This window comes from Castor canadensis, chromosome 6 (genome assembly GCF_047511655.1).
Source record: "Castor canadensis chromosome 6, mCasCan1.hap1v2, whole genome shotgun sequence".
Lineage (NCBI taxonomy): Eukaryota > Metazoa > Chordata > Mammalia > Rodentia > Castoridae > Castor > Castor canadensis.
Window position 1 is genome coordinate 66,590,334 of NC_133391.1, and position 20,894 is coordinate 66,611,227.

General features: G+C 36.8%; 1 long non-coding RNA gene across 1 annotated transcript in view; it reads left to right on the top strand.

Annotated features, from left to right (window-relative positions):
* The first annotated feature begins 3,636 nt into the window (after positions 1–3,636).
* The window catches only part of LOC141423890 (uncharacterized), a 31,004-nt gene continuing 13,746 nt past the window's right edge, over positions 3,637–20,894 (top strand). The window contains exon 1 of the long non-coding RNA XR_012448654.1: positions 3,637–3,716. This is a non-coding gene — a long non-coding RNA (uncharacterized lncRNA). The remainder of the gene's footprint in view (positions 3,717–20,894) is intronic.

Genomic DNA, 20,894 nt, shown 5'->3' on the forward strand with positions numbered 1-20,894 from the left:
CATATGCTTGCTTTTACATAAAAGCTATTATTTTATTTATTATCATTTTTCTTTTTCTTTCTTTTTTTAAACCAGGGCCTCATGCATGCTAGGCAAGTGGTTTACCACAGCCCCTAACTATCATTTTTTTAAGTGAATAAAACTAAAAAATAACATAAACTGTTAACAACTTTAAGAAATAAGACATATTAAGCCTGATGCAGTGATTTATAAAATGAAAACAAGTTTGCAAAATAATGCTATTTAGTAACTTATGTACGTGTTAGATGCATACCTTGCAGAAGATAATATTTATAATTATTTTTGTCTTCATAAAAATGGACCAATATAAAAGTGAGAGAGAAAAGATCATTATGATGTGCTCCTGAGGAAGGTCAAATTTTTCTCAGTTCTGTGTAAGCAACTTGTACAATCAGTACAGTACATGAATGTTAGTTTTTTTATTTGTACTCGGTAGCTTGCAGTATACAAATGCAGAAAGATTATTCGCATGCTTAAGGTAAATTCCGAAGTAAAATAAAGCATCACTGTAGGAACATGAAATTAAGTCAGTAAAAGCCTAGTTAAAAATGCACATGTGTAGTGCAGAGCAATGGGAAAGGTTGATTGGTGGGCACTGAGTTAAGTTTGATAGGCTTAAGAAGTTCTTCTCTGTCGCATGGTAGGGAGACTGCAGATAACAAGAATGCACACCTCCCAAAGCTAGAAGGTCCCCATGAAGAGATAATAAATCTTTGGGGAGATGGGGAGACAGATATGTTTAACCTGACTTAAACATTACACAATGTATATATGCATCAAAACATCACATGAAACCCCACGAATATGTATAATTTTTGTTTTTATGTGTCATTTAAAAATAAATCTAATTTAAAACAGTTTTAAAAATAAATTTAATTTAAATAAAAATAAAATAAATACACTGATAAAATTTTATATGCTTGCTATAGTTGGATAAGAAATTTAACAAGAAGTGAACAGTACAAAAGTAAAATTTTAAATATCATTTACAATTGCATCAGAAAGAATAAAATCCTTACAAAATAAATGTAAACAAAAAATGTAAATATTGTTACAAAATATTGTTGAACGAAATTAGAGGAAACCAACAAAAATGAAGGGACATTTCATGCCCTTGGATCACAACATTGTGTTGTTAAGATGGTGATTCTCTCCAAGGGGAGACACAGTACAAATCCTACCAAGTTCTTGGATAACCCCTGCAGAAATTCACAGTGCGATAATCCTGAAGTTCATATTGAAATTCAAAGAGCCTTCAATAACAAAAACAATCTTGGAAAGAACAAAAGTGGAAGACTCATACTTCCTAATTTCAAACCTTACTGCAAAGCTATAGTAATCAAGACTGTATGATGTTGACATAAGAGTGCACATATTTACTTATAGAAGTGGAATACTATTAGAGTCTAAAAGTAAATCCTCAAATTTGTAGCTAATTAATTTTCAGCAAAGTTTTCAAGGTCATTCAATTGATAAAGAATAATATTTTCAACAAGTAGGTATTGAGACAACTGAATATCCAAATACAGACAATGAAGTTGGATACTTACTCAGAGTTGATCAGAGATCTAAATGTAAAAGGTAAAGCTATAAATCTCCCAAGAAGAATTTATAAGAAAACTGTCAAAACTTTTAGCACAAAATATAGGTACAAATCCACGATCTTGAGTTGAAGATGGTCTCTTAGATGTGGCTATAGTTTTTTAAATGTGAACCAAGCAAACAAACAACAAAGAAATAATTGATAATCTTGATATCATCAAAATTAAACTGCTTCTTACTTCACATTACACAGTTAAGAAAATGAAAATAAAGCCCTTAGAATGGGAGGAAATTTTTGCAAAGCATCTACTTGATAAGGGAGTTGTATCTAAAGTACATAACAAAACTGAATGATTAAAAAAAAAGACATAACCCAATTGAAACATTAGCAAAGGGACTGAATAGACATTTCTTTCAGAGAAGATATATAAATGCCCTTATAATCAACATAATTATGATCAGGGAAATGTAAATCAAATCTCCAAATGCACACTTTGTACCTACTCAGATAACTATAGTCAGAGAGAGAAACTTCTGATGAGGCTGTGGGGAAATTGAAACCTTGTGCTCTAGCAATGGAATGTAAAGTTGGAAACACTTTGGAAAAGTCTGACACTTCCTCAAAATGCTAAATATAGAGTTACCAAATGTGTTAGTGATTCCTCTCCTAAGTATATACTCTGGAGAAATTAAAAAAGTGTGCACAAAATACTTACACATGACTGTTCATGCAGCAGCATAGCCCCAACTGGAAACAGTCCAGTGTCTATCAACTGATAAAATGGGGTGTGTCCATGTGGCCATGCATTATTCACCAGTAAAAGAAATGAAGTCCTGAAACATGTTGCAGCAAGGCAAACCTTGAAAACATGCCTAGTGAAAGAAGCCAGACATAAAATCTCAAATCTGATGTTCATTGCAACTGTATGAAATGTTATGTTACCATGTTCTGCGTTCTTTGGTGGTAGGGAGAATGTTGTACTCAGAGGTGGAAAGTACGCTCTTCAGAGACTTCCCCGAACACCCACCAAAAGTAGCTGCCTAATGCCTCACTGAATGTTGCCCAGCTTTAATATTCTGCATGAAAAGAATGGAAAATGATTCCTTCTTCCCTCCCTCCCTCCCTCCCTCCCTCCCTCCTTTCTTTCCTCCCTCCCTGCCTACCTTCCCTCCTTCCTTCCTCCCCCTCTCTCTTTCTCTCCCATTCTTTCTTTCTGTTTCTCTCCCTCCCTCCTCTCTCTCTTTCTCTCTCAGGTCTTCTATTTATCCTTGTGCTTGTTAGGCAGGCAATCTACCACTAACTTTTTGTTTAGGGTTTCATGCTTTTTGTCTTGGCTGACTGGATCACAATCTTCCTACCTATGTCTTCTGCATAGCAGGGATTACAGCTGTGTGCCACCATGCCCATCTTGTCAGTTGGAATGGCATCTCCCTAAATTTTTGAAGGGGCTGGCTTCAAACCTCATGCCTCCTGATCTTTACCTCCAAATCTGGGATTACAGGCATGTACCACTATAACCAGCACACTTTGTTCTTTTAAAAACATTTATTTTTTGTTTTAATTGGCAAGATTTTGTATAGTTATGGTATACAACATGATGTTTTGAATGCTTGTAGAATGGTTTAGTGGAACTAATTAACATATGAACTAATTAGCATATACATTGCTTCAATACTTATTTTTTGTGGCGAGAACACTTGCAATCTTCTCTCTTGGCTATTTGAAGCATGCAAGGCATTCTTACTAACTACATCCCTGTTGAACAATAGGTGCTGGTACTCTGAATACACCATCTCTATCTTGTACTTCTCACATCAGGCCTCAGAGGTCAGGGAGTTTATTTCCATTCTATTTTGAAACACTAATGGCTCACTCCAATTCACAAGTCAGTACCACAACAGGACTCCAGCTGACACTTTTCTTCCCACAAATGCAATGCCTTTAATGGTCACCCTGCACCATAGCTGGTGCTTAGATAAATGTTAATGGGCTTAAGGGTGTCAGGAAATGCGTCAGGGAAGAGGACTATTTTCAATTTGATTTTGAAAGAGGAAGGAAGGATCTTGTTCAGAGGGCGGAAGAGCATGCCACACAGCAAGCCCGGGGAAAGGAGAACACGGAGCTTGCAGAAGGCAGAGAGTGGCACAGTTTGGTGAGAGTCCAGCGTGAGCTGTCTTCCAGGAGAGGGTTAGAGGACGTGGTGAATGTTGTGGTTTATTTATTCTGTTTTGCAGTTCTTCTCAGAGACTTCTACTCATTTCACTTTCTCCTTACATTCTAGCTAACTGCAGCCTTTTCTCAATTCCTAGAAAATAGTTTAGATAGCTCTTCAGGACACATCAAGAACTCCATTGTGGTTCCGTTCTGTCTCTTGAGATCAGGAAGCATAAATCTACTTAATATGAAGTAGGGAAACTTTAAGTGCAGATTTTTCTGAAAAGGCCCATAGTTTACAAATAACTTATAAATAGTGCACATTTTGCTGCTAGCTGTTAGAAATGGATTGATGAGAGAAAAGGAAAAAGTGATGCAAAATAATGGACATTTACTATGGTGTCCACTTTATATTTCAAGAGCTGATTCTGTGAGCATGTTGATAGGACCAAGATACTAGGAGTGATTGCCTCAGAGTTCTCCGAGACAGAGAAACAAAACCAAACTCTATACCTCATACATATTTATTTGACAGCTGAAAAAATTCTCTTACTGAGGTTAGGGCTTACACAGCCTTTTCTGACATATTATTTTGTTGCTGCTGTGAACAATATGGCTTGTATATAAAAATTTTATTTACACATAAAAGCCATAGTTTTTTTTATTTTTCCTTGTTAAATGAAAGACACTCTTGACAACCTCTATTTCTTTGTGATAAAGTAAACTGTGCCTTAAAGCAGGGTGCTTTGCAGATTTATCATTTTGTTAACTGTGTGACAAAAATCATGTATTGATATATTTTATGTATTTATAGGATGTTTGTAGTCATCCAGGCTCAACTTAAACTATTTGAGTCTCTCCCCTCCTTTTATACCAAAGTTATTGACAAGTACTACATCTAGATTATCTTAGCCACTTCAGGCTGCTATATCAAAAATATCATATACTAGAGAGCTGAAACAACAAAATTGTATTGTCATGCTTCTGGATGATGTGAAATTCAAAGTCAAGGTGCCAGAAAATAAAGTGTCTGCTCTCGTGATCTTGTCACCTGCCAAAGTTTCCACTGCCCCAAACCATGACATCAGGGATGAGGCCTCAAGAAACAATCCTGGAAGGAACCCCAATGTTCAGCCCTTAACACATCCTTTACCTCTGCTCCGTCTCCCCTGCAGTCTGCCTACTGAGACCACTCTTCCTCAGATCTAGATCACAGCAAAAGCTTTGATGTTGAGGGCGGGAGATGTGCTTTTCACACTCACATCTATGCTTCCTTGTTTATGTAGCCCATCTCTCAATGAATGGCACTTTTGCCTACAGCTTCTAGCTTCAGCCATCTTGCCTTTTGTCAACCTTCTGTACTTCCAGGCTTTTCTGAAATATGATTTGTACAAGGATGTCTTCCTGAACACGTCTCACAACCATGTGCTGCTATACAAGATATGAGCTCTTCATCACTCCTAATTAACAAATATATTTTCTTCTAGCTTTGCAAAATTGGCTTCTGAGGAAAGTCTATCATGCTTGTGGCATTTTTTCTTTTTAATGGTTTGTTTTCCTATTTCAGATAGTACTGGGGATTTGCTCATATTTTACACACTGGTTAACTTCTTTATTTAGAATCTTCCTGAAATAAGGGGAATGGTAGTGATTATAAGCTCAGCATTTTTATTCTCTTAGGTCTGAGTAGAAGCTCTCATATTTCTAATTTGCTGGGAATGCTGCAGTCTCATTTATATGTAGGAATCCATTCTGATATTATATATTAATATGAGCTTCATTTATGATCACTTCCTAAAATTGTACCTTAAAAAAGAAGATTCAATTTATCTGGTTTTTTTGCAGTATGAGAATTTGAACTCAGGGCTTTATACTTACGAGACAGTCACTCTACCACTTGAGCTACACCTCAGCCCTTTTTTTCTCTGGTTATTTTAGAGATAAGGTCTTGCTTTTTTGCACAGGCTAGCTTAGACAGTGATCCTCCTGTTTTTTGCTTCCCACCATTGCTGGGTTGACAGGCGTATGCCATCACACCCAGTTTTTTTCCATTGAGATGGGTTCTCACAAACTATTTTTTTGCCTGGCATCAGAATGTCAGCCTCCTGAGTTCCTTGGGATGACAGGCAGGTGCCACTACATTCAGTTATTGGTTCAGGAGGGCTCTTGCTAACTATTTGCAAAAGCTGGCTTTGAGCTGTGATCTTCCCAATGCCAGCCTTCCAAGTAGCTGGGATTACAGATATGAGGTACTGGTGCCTGGCGCAATGTATACTTTTATTGAACATCTAGTTAGTGGAAGACTGTGTTCTTGGTACTGTATGAACTGCAAGGAGGACTGATTGAGACCATTTTCCTTTAAGAATCCAACCATCAAATTGTAAGGAAAAGACACAAGTATAATGTATTACAGAAAATACAAATTGTAATTTGAAACACAAACACAATGTGCTGTGGAATTCTAAGTGAGGAATGACCACACCAGATTAGAAAATTTTTGAAAGATTTCATGGATTAGTTTATATGTGGCAGAAAGTACTGGTTGTCTACTTAACTATCAATGGCTCTTTTGACTTTTTAGTAATAGAATTCTGGTTTTTTAACTGAACACAGTTAAAGAAAGATTGAATTTTTCAAGCTACCTTAAAGCCAGATTCAACAATGTGAGTAAACACTGGTTGATAAGATGTCAACAAAATAATCATGTGTGATTTCTGTGAATGTTAATTAAAAGTAGCTGACTTGCACAGAAAGAACTTTTGACTGTTATCTGTCTTCTGGTCCACAACTCAGATATTTTTAAGGTTTGAAATTGTCCCCCAAATGCCATGTGTTAGAAACTTAGTCTGCAGACGGGACCTTTGGGAGGGGGTTGGGATTAATGGAAGAAGCTGTGCTATAAAAGCAGCTCTCTCTGGCTTTCTTGCTCCATCTCCTCATGTGGTACTGTCCACCTACCATGATGCAGGAGGAAGACCCTCAACAGAGGCTGGCATCGCTCTCTTGAACGTCCCTGCCTCCAGAATCACAAGTGAAATTGTCTTCTATTCCTTATCAATTATTCAATCTGTAGTATTCAGTTATAGCAACAGAAAATGGGTTAGGACATCATGTTTGGAGTTTGATACAAAGATCACCTTGGGTCATGAAGTGATTTGAACATGGAAATCTTGCACTAATCTGACAGATCAGAGAGACAGGATTTGGATTCTGATGAAAACATGAGACAGGCTTCCTCCTTAAGGTTTGCTTTGCAGGAAAATAAAGTAGCTTTCTAATATGTGTAAGCCCCTTTCATTCAGTGAAATTCTGGTCTACACAGTTAAAACAGATCCTAATCTAAATGCCTTGTAGACACACTAAGTGGGTGGAGGATTCAGAGGAGGGTTACTGTAGCAAAGGGGATCGCACACTCTATTAGGAACACTATAGTTTGATCATAAAATGTTCCCCAAAGTCCCACGTGTAAAAGGTTTGTTCCTCAGAGGGGAGGTGGCGGACCCTTTAAGAAGTGGGGCCTGGTGGGAAGTATTCAAGTCATTGGGACACGCCCTTGAAGGAGAGAGTAGGACCTGAGCCCCTTCCTTTTCCTCTCTTTCCCCTCCTGGCTGTGAGATGACCAGTTTTGCTCTGCTTCTGCCGTGATGTGCTTCCTCACCACAGGCCCAAAGTAACCAGGCCAGCCAGCCCTGGACTGGAACCGCTGAAGCTGTGAGCAAAAACAAGCCTCTACCTTTACACGTTTATTGTCTCAGGCATTTGTTGCAGTAACAGAAAGCTAACTAACAGGAATTTTGTAATTTCACCTTTGTTCTCATTTTGGCAATTTCTGTCAAGCCTCCGGTAATTTTCCTGTGATTCCCTTTTCTTCCAACGACTCTTCCATATCAAGAGCAGCAGCAAGGCTCAATGACCAAGGGTACAGACATTTGAATTAGATTACATAAATTGTGATCCCTCCTTGGCCTCTCCCAAGCTGTATCAGCAATTAATTATTTAACCTCTCTAATGTACTTATTTGCAAAATGTAGGCATCAGCAAAACCCAGTTTACAGTGATTTTGTGATGATTAAGTTACCAAGTCTAACTCATAGAAGAGTAAGAGTTTCATAGTAAGTGCTCAGTAAATGTTAGAAAGAAATGTAGCTATCACCTCAAGAATGGTGTGTTGAGCTCGATGTTCAATTCTGGAACACAAAGCTAAGTAAATCACATTTCTTACCCTTACAAAGTCCACAGTTAGTGTTCTGTAGGAAAAAATTTTCTCTGCATTTTGGGTAATGATTCTCTTGTAGCTCCTTGTCCTTTGAAGTACATCACACCAAGCTAGTTGTGTGACAGAGCAATGTTTAATCAGCAGAAAAATTACAAGACTAATTGCAACCTTCAACTCCCAATGCCTTGGCATATACATAAGGAGATCAATCTGATAATATCCACAAAAAGAAAAATCAGACTGGCTCTCAGTATTTTCAAGGTAATGACACTCAGTTTTAGAGAGACCTGAAAATCAATAATAAAGACTATAATATACACATATCTAATATTGCTGCAATTTGTGAAAATCCCAAATTAAATCTGAGAAGATTTTTTAAGGATTTTGCACTAGAAAATAAATGGCAAAGCAGTCTCTACATGGCTTCTACTTCTGTTCATGTGGTTATCTAGAGCTACTTCCTCTACTGTCAATAAGACATTTCCCCACCCCTACTTTTACATGGAACTATTAGAAAAAGTTATCAACTTATAATAAATCAGTTGTTAAGAAATTGGATGTACTTCTTATAGGAAAAGTGTTATACATGTATACTAGTGAACAGTATTATAATAACACTGTAGACATCATCACTGTGCTTTAAACTCTCTCCAGAGAAGTTCTTAATGGATTCTAACTTGAAATAATGCATCATGTTCCACTATAGTAAACCTTTCCAACAAACTCACCTTAATCACTTAATCCAAATAATTATATGCACCTGGATTAGCCATCAGGAAACGCAAATCAAAACTACAATGAACTACTATCTCCACCTACTTAGAATAGTTATTATAAAAAAAAACCAAAAAAACAAAAAACCCCAAATAGTGACAAATCCTGAAGATAATGTGGAGAAAAAGAAACTCTTGTATATTGTTGATGGGAATATAAATTATTATAGTCATTATAAGAGAAAACATGAAGGTTCCTCAAAAACCTAAAAGCAGAACTTCCATATGGTCTAGCAATTTCATTCCTGAATGTAGATCCAAAAGGAATGAAGTCAGCATACAGAAGAGATATCTGCATGCCCATGGTTATTGTGACACTATTGACAATAGCCGAGATCTGAAATCAGCCTAGGTTTCCATCAATAGATGAATGGATGGGGAAAATGTGGTATGTACACACAATAGAGTATTATTCCACCATAAATACAAATGAAATCTTATTATTTGGAGCAAACTGGATTGAAGTGGAGGACATCATGTTAAGCGAAATAAGCCGGTTACAGAAAGACAAGTACCACATGTTCTCTCTCATAGATGGAAACTTAAGGAAAGGTTGACTTGAAAATAGAACAGCTATTACGAGGGCTTGGGAAAGGTGCAGGGGTTGGCTGGGTTAGGGTAAAAGAAGAAAGGTGGTTGTATATGATCAATGGAGGTATGGAAATATTACACTGAATCTTACTAATATATACAGTTAATACAGGTTAATTAAAAATTAACAAGAAAAAAAGAAAACAGCTCCAGCCTCTGGCATTTGAGTAAATGACAATAAGAAAACAAAAGCAGTCCTTAGAGGTTCTTGGTTTTGTTCTTAATTACATTTCTTATGGGGCCCAGAGAGTGGCTCAGATATTGACAGTTTCATTCTTTCAGTTAGTTGCCTGGCACCAGATTCTCTCTTCTTTAGGCCTCTGCCCTGCACAAAGTTCTTCTCAAGTCTCTGGTCCTTGGATCAAGTACAAAGTCCTTAGCAACAACAGTTTTCAGTATTTGTTTGTTTTACTGTGACTCACAGCAATAGAAACATTTACCATCATAATTAAATAAATATGCCCTTCCACATTTGTGCGTTGGAACAAAATTTATGGAACAAAACACTTTGTACTGTGCAATGTGTACATTGATATTTTCTACTTTGTTCTATTCTGTTAAAATAGTAATCATAGCTCAGTAAATATGACTTCTTGAGTGATTTACAGGTTTTACCCCACCATTAAAATATATACTTAGAAGGACATATAAAGTTTGTTTTTCTAAAAAATAAAGTTTTTAAAAAATAGTTTAAAGCAACACAAAACTTTGAAATCCACCCCAAAATGTCACTCTACTGGACATTTAGAAATGAAATGTTTTTTTTGTTTTGTTTCTTGAGACAGTGTCTGGCCTCAGCCATCATGTGTCACCATGCCTGGCAGCATTTAGTTTTTGAATGTCCTTCTCTTGGGAAGTTATCCGCTTCATGAAACTTGGAGAAAGAAGGCATATTTACTATTAAAAATTTCCACAGTCCACACCCTGTTTCTTTGGATCCTAGAAGTGAAGGATGAACAAAGACTGTTGGGGCCCTCGATCTGAAACAAGAATTCATTCTGGCAGCATAAATTAATATTGGCTACAATGAGAATGGTACACAGCATACACTGTCATTGCCAAATGGGCCTGGGTTCCGTTCCAGATGCTACACCCAATTTCTACCAGGAATGGCAGTAGTATTTGTATTCAAATGGGTTTTAGTGGTATGGATTTCACTGTAGACATTGTGCACAAACCCTTTTGTTCTTGCCTTGCCCATGTCTGATTCTCTTTCCTGGTGTTTCTTTTTCTGTTTAAATCTGACAAAATATACTTTTGTTTCTCTTGTTTCTTATCAACTGCAGTTTCCCTAAGTTTTAACTAAACATGAAGAATTTTATCTCTGTTTATATTAAAGAAGATTGTTGTGGTAATTCCTAGCAAAATCTACATTGAAGGACCTTGAAGGGAAGAATGGGAAGACCAGAGAGATGAGTTTGTTTAAAGTATTAATATTATCAGTTGCTCAGTTGCTGCTGAAAGACTAAGTGGAAGAATAATCCATCCTGCTTTTCTTTTTTAACTTTCCTTTCTTAACTAGCTTTCTTATTATTTCCCTTCTACTGTCAAAAACTCTCTTCGGGGGAACAGGAAAAGAATGATTCAATGGGGAGAAAAAGGAAGGAAGCATTCTTTGTATCATTGAGGAATAAAAATAATTAATTTTGACCCTTCCTTTGCTCATGCAAGACACCAGTCCTGGACATATGTGAGATAAAATTATGCGTAAAGTAAATTGATGTTTAATGTCTGATAAGCAGTGGAAGGTCATGTATTCTTCCACATAAACATCATCATCATCACTACCCCCACTACCGTCACCACCATCATCTGTCAATAGACTAGGATCTAATTCAATTCTTCCTAGTCAAGGGATAAATTCTCCAGGTTGATTTATCCAACCAGTACCTTACTTCTTGTACAGTTCATGGGTAATAGGATTAGAACAAAGAGGTCCTCAATTACAAAGATGTAGCAAGCTCATTCAACTATATAGTTGCTTTTCTCATTTCAACAATATTCATGGCACAGGAGATTTCAGACTAAACTTTAGTGAATAAATAAAGTGGAGATATGTTGAAAACTAATTCACCCCAAATGTCACCAGTGTCCCAAATCTGTACTGAATTAACACATACATGTAAATATCATGACTTCTATGCCTGCTACTAAGGCAAGTGAAATGTCCTAGCAAATAAGAACTGATGAAATATTTAACAAAGCAACATGGGATATGGTAAGGTAACAAAAAGTCCAAAAAAGAGTTTTAGCAAATATTTTTATTTAGATATCAATTGATTTGTCTTAAGCAGTGGGCATGTAGATGCAAGTAATATAAAAGCTTTTCTTCTTTTTTTCAACTTTTCTTATTGCATATATTAGTTGTAGGAAGGAGTTTCATGGGATATTTAAATTGATGCACATAATACACTTTGATCAAATTCACCTCTATTATTCTTATCCCTTTTTTCTCTTTTTAAAATAATTTAAACAGGTTTCATTAGTCTATTTTCATACATGAGTTTAAAATACTTTAACAATCATCTCCACCTCCCATTCACCCTCTCCTTTCACTTTCCTTACTCCTGCTGGTACCCATCACAAAAAAGACCCTGTTTTACATTCCTGTCATTCATTTTTTAGGACTGGATTCCATATGTGAGATAGAACATGTGATATTTGTCTTTCTCAGCCTGATTTATTTTGCTGAACATTAGGCTAATTAGTTCCATCCATGGTCCTGTAAATGACATAATTTCATTCATGGTCCTGTAAATGACACATTCCATTGTGTTTGTATGACACTTTACCCATTCATTGGTTGATGGGCACCTAGTTGGATTCCATACTTTGGCTATTATGAATAGTGCTGCTACAAACATGACTGTGCTGGAATCTTAACTATATGTTAACTTACATATCTGAATGTTATTTTAATATCAAAATATCACTTTTGATTTTAAATTTTTGGAAAAGTATTATTTATGAATATTGATGTCTTGATTTTCCACTTAAACTCAGAAATTTTTTCTAGAATTTTTCTTTTATTTTCTTTCTTTTATTTTATTGTTTTAAATTTATTTACATCTGTATACATTGTTTGTGCCACCTCTCCCTTCTCTCCTGTCTACTTCCTGCTTTGGGATAGAACCTGTTCTGCCCTCTTATTCTCTGATTTTCTTGAAGATAAAACATAGGAGATAATAAGAAAGACATAGCGTTTTTGCTAGTTTGAGATAAAGATAGCTCTACAGACAGATTCCTAGCATTGCTTCCATATACATGTGTATTGCAACCCACATTGGGTCATCTCTGCCAGACCTCTTCACTACTTCTTAGTTCCCTTCCTATAGTGCCCTCTGCCAGTTTAAGATTACTATATTTGCTCCTCTATGTGAGCACAAAAACCACATTCAAGTTTTAGGTTTCCTTCCCTTTCCCTATTTCTCCCATGTGTGATCCATGTCCAATAATATTACTGCATTTGTTTTAAGTCCATAGTCCTAAAGGTTGGAGAACATGAGATTTCTGGCTTTCTGAGCCTGACTAACTTTGCTTAAGATGTTCTCCAGTTCCATCCACTGACTTGAGAATGACAAAATTTCATTCTTCTTTGTGGCTGAATAAATTCCATTGTGTATAAACACCACATTTTCTTAATCCATTAGTCAGTTGTGCAGCATCTTGGCTGCTTCCATAACTTGGCTATTGTAAATAGCACTGCAATAAACATGGGTGTAAAGGTGCCTTTGTGGTACCTGTGTCACATTCCTTCGGGTATATCCCTAGGTGTAGTATTGCTGGATCATATGGCAGATCTATGTTTAGTTTTTTAAGAAGCCTTCATATTGTTTTCCAAAGTGGTTGAACTAGCTTACATTCCCACCAGCAGTGTATGAGGGTTCCATTTTTTTATTTTTTATTTTATTCATATGTGTATACAATGTTTGGGTCATTTCTCCCCCCTTCCCCCCTCACCTTCCTTACCTCCCCCATCCCCTTCCTCTCCCCCCCCACCCCCTTGCTACCAGGCAGAAACTCTTTTACCCTTATCTCTAATTTTGTTGAAGAGACAGTATAAGCAATAATAGGAAGGACCAAGGGATTTTGCTAGTTGAGATAGGGATAGCTATACAGGGAGTTGACTTGGCATTGCTTTCCTGTACATGTGTGTTACCTTCTAAATTAATTCTTCTCGAACTAACCTTTTCTCAAGTTCCTGGTCCCCTTCTCCTATTGGCCTCTGTGACTTTAAAGTATCTGCATTAGTTTCTCTGCATTGAGGGCAACAAATACTATCTAGTTTTTTGGGTGTCTTACCTATCCTCACCCCTCCCTTGTGTGCTCTCGCTTTATCATAAGTCCAATCCCCTTGTTGTGTTTGCCCTTGATCTAATGTCCGCATATGAGGGAGAACATATGACTTTTGGTTTTTTGGGCCAGGCTAACCTCACTCAGAATGATGTTCTCCAATTCCATCCATCTACCAGCGAATGATATATTTCGTTCTTCTTCATGGCTGCATAAAATTCCATTGTGTATAAATACCACATTTTCTTAATCCATTTGTCAGTAGTGGGGCATCTTGGCTGTTTCCATAACTTGGCTATTGTGAATAGTGCTGCAATAAACATGGGTGTGCAAGCGCCTCTGTACTAACCTGTGTCACATTGTTTTGGGTATATCCCCAAGAGTGGTATTGCTGGATCATATGGAAGATCTATGTTTAGATTTTTAAGAAGCCTCCAAATTTTTTTCCAGAGTGGTTGTACTAGTTTACATTCCCACCAGCAGTGTAAGAGGGCTCCTTTTTCCCCCACATCCTCACCAACACCTCTTGTTAGGGGTGTTGTTAATGATCACTATTCTAACGGGATGAGGTGGAATCTTAGTGTGGTTTTAATTTGCATTTCCTTTATTGCTAGAGATGGTGAGCATTTTTTCATGTGGTTTTTTTTTTTGGCCATTTGAATTTTGGGAGAGTTTAGTTTTTTGAGTTCCCTATATGTTCTGGTTATCAGTCCTTTGTCTGATGTATAGCTGGCAAATATTTTCACCCATTCTGTGGGTGGGCTCTTCAGTTTAGAGACCATTTCTTTTGTTAAGTAGAAGCTTTTTAGTTTTATGAAGTCCCATTTATCTATGTTATCCCTTAGTTGCTGAGCTGCTGGAGTTCCATGCCTATACCTATTAGTTCCAAAGTATTTCCTATTCTTTCCTGTCCTTGCCTATACCTATTAGTTCCAAAGTATTTCCTATTCTTTCCTGTACCAACTTTAGAGTTTGGGGTCTGATATTAGCATCCTTGATCCACTTTGAGTTATTGTTGGTGGAGGGTGATAAACTTGGGTCTAGTTTCAGTTTTTTGTGTACTGCTAACCAGTTTTCCCAGCAGTTTTTGTTGAAGAGGCTATCTTTTCTCCATCATATATTTTTAGCATATTTGTCAAAAATAAGTGGGTTATAGTTGTGTGGCCTCATATCTGGGTCCTCTATTCTGTTTCACTTGTCTTCATGTCTGTTTTTGTGCCAGTACCATTCTGTTTTTATTGCTATTGCTTTGTATATAGTTTGAAGTTGGGTATTGGGATACCTCCAGTGTTGTACTTTTTACTGAGTATTGCCTTGGCTATTTGTGGCCACTTGTGTTTATAAATTTAACAGTAGATTTTTCAATTTCTTTGATGAATGTCATTGGGATTTTGATGGGAATTGCATTAAACATGTAGATGACTTTTGGGAGTATAGACATTTTTACTATGTTGAATCTACCAATTCATGAGCATGGGAGATCTCTCTACTTTCTATAGTCTTCCTCAACATCTTTCTTCAGAACTTTATAATTTTCCTTGTAGAGGTCATTCGCATCCTTTGTTGTTTACACCTAGGTATTTGATCTTTTTTTTAAGGCTATTGTAAATGGGATTGTTTTCATTTATTCTTTCTCAGTTTGTTAATCATTAGAGTATAGAAATTCTAATGATTTTTCTATGATGATTTTATATCCTGCTACCTTGCTATAGTTATTGATGATGTCTAGGAGCTTTTGAATAGAGTTTTTTGGGTCTTTAAGGCATAGGATCATATCATCTGCAAATAGGGATATTTTGACAGTTTCTTTACCTGTTTGTATTCCTTTTATTCCTTTTTCTTGCCTAATTGCTCTGGCTAGGAATTCTAATACTATGTTGTATAGGAGTGGAGATAGTGGGCATCCTTGTATTGTTCCTGATTTAAGAGGGAATGGTTTCAGTTTTTCACTGTTAAGTATAATCCTGGCTGTTGGTTTGTCATATATAGCTTTTATAATGTTGAGGTACTTTCCTTTTATTCCTAGTTTTCTTAGAACTTTTATCATGAAATGCTGTTGGATCTTATCAAAGGCTTTTTCTGCATCTATTGGGATGATCAAGTGGTTTTTGTCTTTGCTTTTGTTAATATGATTTGTTACATTTATTGATTTTCATATATTGAACCACCCCTGCCTTCCTGGGATGAAGCTTACTTGGTCGTGGTGAGTGATCTTTTTGATGTATTGTTGAATTTGGCTTGCCACTATTTTATTGAGGATTTTTGCATCAAAATTCATTAAGGAGATTGGCCTATAGTTCTCCTTTTTGGAGGTGTCTTTGCTTGGTTTTTGGATAAGTGTAATACTGGCTTCATAAAATGTGTTTGGCAGTTTTCCTTCCCTTTCTATTTCATGGAACAGTTTAAGGAGGGTTGGTATTAGTTCTTCTTTAAAGGTCTGATAGAGTTTAGCAGAGATTCCATCAGGTCCTGGACTTTTCTTATTTGGGAGACTCTTGATTGCTGCTTTAATTGTGTTATAGATCTATTCAGGTGATTAAGGTCCTCTTGGTTCAGGTTTGGATGATCATAAGTATTATTTCTTCAAGATTTTTGAATTTATTAGAATATAGGTTTTCAAAGTAGTCTCTGATGATTTCCTGGACTTCCATGGTGTTTGTTGTTATCTCCCCTTTTGCATTCCTGATTTTACCAATTTGGGTTTTTTCTCTCCCCATTTTAGTCAGATTTGCCAGGGGTTTGTCAATCTTGTTTACTTTTTCAAAGAACCAACTTTTTGTTTCATTAATTCTTTGTTTTTTTTTTTTTTTTGGTCTCTATTTCATTGATCTCAGCTCTTTTTTTTTTTTTTTATTTTTCTCCTTCTGTCTGTTTTGGGATTTGCTTGTTCTTGTTTTTCTAGGAGTTTGAGATGTAGCATTAGGTCATTGATTTGAGATCTTTCAGTCTTTTTAATATATGCACTCATGGCCATAAACATTCCTCTCAGGACTACCTTTGCTATGTCCCATAAGTTCTGGTAAGTTATGTTTTTGTTTTCATTAACCTCCAGGAACCTTTTAATTTCCTCTTTTATTTCACCAATGACCTATTGTTCATTAAGCAATGAGTTATTCAGGTTACAATTGTTTGCATGTTTTTTGTCTTTATTTTTGTTGTTGAGCTCTAGTTTTATTGCATTGTGATCAGATAGTATGCATGGTATAATTTCTATTTTCTTATATTTGCTGAGGCTTGCTTTGTGCCCTAGCATATGATCTATTTTGGAGAAGGTTCTGTGGGCTACTAAGAAGAATGTATATTGTGTAGAAGTTGCATGAAATGTTCTGTAGACATCAAGTAGGTCCATTTGATCTATGGTATGTTTTAGATCTAGGATTTGTTTGTTGATTTTTTGTTTGGATGACCTACCTATTAATGATAGTGGGGTGTTAAAGTCTCCCACAACCCCTGTGTTGGAGTTAATACATACTTTTAGGTCCTTCGGAGTATGTTTGATAAACTTGGGTATGTTGACATTGGGTGCATATAGGTTGATAATTGTTATTTCCTTCTGGTCTATTTCCCTTTTTATTAGTATGGAATGTCCTTCTTTATCTCGTTTGATCAATGTAGGTTTGAAGTCTACTTTGTCAGAGATAAGTGTTGCTACTCTTGCCTGTTTTCTGGGGCCATTGGCTTGGTAAATCTTCTTCCAGCCTTTCATCCTAAGCCTATGCTTATTTCTATCGAGAGATGGGTCTCCTGTAAGCAACAAATTGTTGGATATTCCTTTTTAATCCTGTTTGTCAAATGGTGCTTTTTGATGGGGGAATTACATCCGTTAACATTAACTGTTAGTACTGATAGGTATGTGGTGATTTCTGTCATTTAGTTGTGTTAGTGTTTGAGGGTTTGATTGTGTGTAGCTAAATCAATGGTACTCTATACTTTCTTACTTTTTCTTTCCTGTAGTTTGATACTGCCTGCCTTTTCATGGTTACGTTGAGTTTCACTTTCTGTGCACAGAATCCCTTGAACAATCTTTTGTAGTGGTGGCTTTGTGGTCATATATTGTTTTAGCTTCTGCTTATCATGGAAGACTTTTATTGCTCCATCTATTTTGAATGATAGTTTTTCTGGGTAGAGTATCCTAGGGTTGAAGTTATTTTCATTCAGTGCCTGGAAGATCTCACCCCAAGCTCTTCTTGCTTTTAGTATTTCTGTGGAGAAGTCTGCTGTGATTTTGATGGGTTTACCTTTGTATGTTATTTGTTTTTTCTCTCTTACAGCCTTCAATATTCTTTCTTGGGTCTATGTATTTGTTGTTTTAATGATAATATGCTGTGGGGTAGTTCTATTTTGGTCAGATCTGTTTGCAGTTCTGGAGGCTTTCTGTACCTGTATGGGCACAGTTTTCTCTAGATTTGTGAAATTTTCTGTAATTATTTTGTTGAATATAGTACACATTCCTTTTTCTTGCACCTCTTCTCCTTCTTCAGTGCCCATGATTCTCAGGTTTGTTCTTTTGATCGAGTCAGTAAGTTCCTTGCATTTTGTTTTCAAGGTCTTGAGTTGTTTAACTAATAGTTGTTCGGTTTTTCCTTTAATTACCATTTCATCTTCCAGTTCTGAGAGTCTGTCTTCAACTTGTTCTAGTCTGCTGGATTGGCCTTCCATTATTTTTTGCATTTCTGTTTCATTCTTTTTTCTGAGGTTTTCCATATCCTGAGTTTCTTCCTCTTTTATATTGTTTATTTTCATCCTGAGTTCATTTATCTCTTTATTTATTGTGTTCTTTGTTTCACTTTGGTGTTTATACAGTACTTCTTTAGTTTCTTTTATTTGTTCTTGTGTTTTCTCAAGTTCTCTATTTTTGTTGTCTTGGAATTTCTTGAGTGTCTCCTGTACATTTTGGTTGACCATATCCAGTATCATCTCTATAAAATTCTCATTGATTACTTGCAGGATTTCTTCTTTCAGAATGTGGGCTTCACTGTGTTCTTTGGCATAGTTTATCTTCATTTTGTTGGAGTGTGGATCTGGGTGTCTGTTTTCTTCATTTCCCTCTGGTTCTGGTACTAATTTGTTATTGGGGGGAAAGTAGTTTCCCTCTTTTTTCCATCTTCCAATCATTGACCTTGCTATTGTTACTGTCCCTGTACTGTGTAATTTAGTATTGTCTAGCTTGTAATAATAACAATGGTGATATCTAGATCTGAAGGGCAAGAGGAGACAGAAAGCAAAGAAAGTAAAGAAAAAGGGAAAACAAAACAAAACAACCAAAAAAACCAATCAAACAAACAAAAAAAAAAAACAGAGCCAAAGAAATAAACAGGGAGACATAGTGTACTAATAAACAGTAGGTTAAACAGGTATTAGAGAGACAGAGAGAGGATAATAATAATAAAAAAAATCCCCAAGTTCAAATACAGTAAAGTTTCAGTCTTAATGATTTTGGTGTTAGTCCTTCAGCCTCCAGTCCTGAAGACTCCTCAGTGTCTGAGAAGTAGTTCTGTCATTTTCTCATCAAAGGGGAAAAAAGAAAAAACAAACAAACAAACAAACAAAAATCCCAAGTTCAAATGCAATACAGTTTCAGTTAGTCCTTCAGCATCCAGTCCTAGTTCTGTCATTGTCTCATCAAAGAAGAGAAAAAAAAAAGGAGTCTGGAGACAGCTTTGTGAATGTCTATTTGAGGCTGAGCCTCACCTGCCTTCTACTGTCAGCCATCTGCTGCTGCATGCCCCTTTTGTTTTCTCCAGTATACAGCCCTACCCACCTTTTACAATTGCATTCTTTTTTTTTTTAATTTAGAGTCCACATGAGGAGGTGCCCCTCCCCCACTTTCCTGTGGCACATGCCACACTTTAGTTGCGGTTGGAAGCCTTCCCCTCTCCAAGCACACTGGGGGAGCCTGCGCCACATCTGCCTTCTCCGGCCAGCTTGTTTATTTACAGTTCCGTGAGGGAGTGCCCCTCCCCCACTCTCCAGAGCTCAGGGCGCCCTGCCCTCTTTGCTACATGTCTTTTTTTGTGTGTCTGGCAGCTCGAGAGCCCTCCTGGTTTCTGCATTTAACATGGAGGGGGGATGCTATGTGTAGGCTGGGGGTGTGGAGGTGTTGGAGTTTTGCCTCTTTTTGATGGTTTTTCCTGCAAGGTGTGTCTCTAGCGTCTCTCCAAGATTTCACTTTAGGAAACATGCTTTCTGCTTTCTCCCTCTAGTTGCCATCTTGGAATCCCCCAAACTCAAGAGTTCCTTTTCCACACATATTCACCACCATTTGTTGTTGATGGTGTTCTTGACATTAGGTATTCTAACAGGAATGAGATGGAATCTTAGTGTGATTTTGATTTGGTTTTCCTTTATGGCCAGATGGTGAACACTTTTTCATGTGTTTTTTGGCTATTTTGGATTTCTTCCTTTGAAAAAATTCTGTTTAGTTCAGTTGTCCACTACTTTATTGGTTCATTGATTTTGGGGGAGTTTAGTTTTTTGAGCTTCCTGTATAGTCTGGTTATCAGTTCTTTGTCTGATGTATAGCTGGCAAATTTTTTCTCCCACTCTGTGGATGGTCTCTTCAGTTTAGAGACCATTTCTTTTGTTGTGCAGAAGCTTTTTAATTTCATGTAGTCCCATTTGTCCATCCTTTCTCTTAGATGCTGCATGTTGGAGCTCTGTTGAAGAAGTCCTTGCCTATATCTATAGCTTCCAGAGTATCCCCTGCTCTTTTCTGTACTAACCTCAGAGTTACAGGTCTGATATTAAGGTCCTTAGTCCATTTTGAGTTGGTACTAGTACAGGGTGATAGGCATGGATCTAGTTTCAGCTTTTTGCAGGCAGATAACCACTTTTCCCAGCAACATTTGTTGCAGAGGCTGTCTATTCTCCATGATATGTTTTTGGTGTCTTTGTCAAAAACAAGGTGGACGTAGCTGTGTAGATTCATATCCAGGTCCTCTATTCTGTTCCACTGGTCTTCATATCTGTTTTTGTGCCAGTACCATGCTGTTTTTATTGGTATGGCTCTGTAATATAGTTTAAAGTTGGGTATTGTGATACCTCCAACATTGCTCTTTTTGCTTCGTATTGCCTTGGCTATTCTTGTTCTTTTGCCATTCCAAATGAAGTTTAGGGTAGATTTTTCAATTTCTGTGATGAATGTTATTGGGATTTTGATGGGAATTGCATTGGACATGTAGATTGCTTTTGGTAGTATAGCCATTTTTACTATGTTGATTCTGCCAATCCATGAGCATGGGAGATCTTTCCACCTTCTGAAGTCTTCCTCCATGTCTTTCTTCAGTGGTTTGTAGTTGTCCTT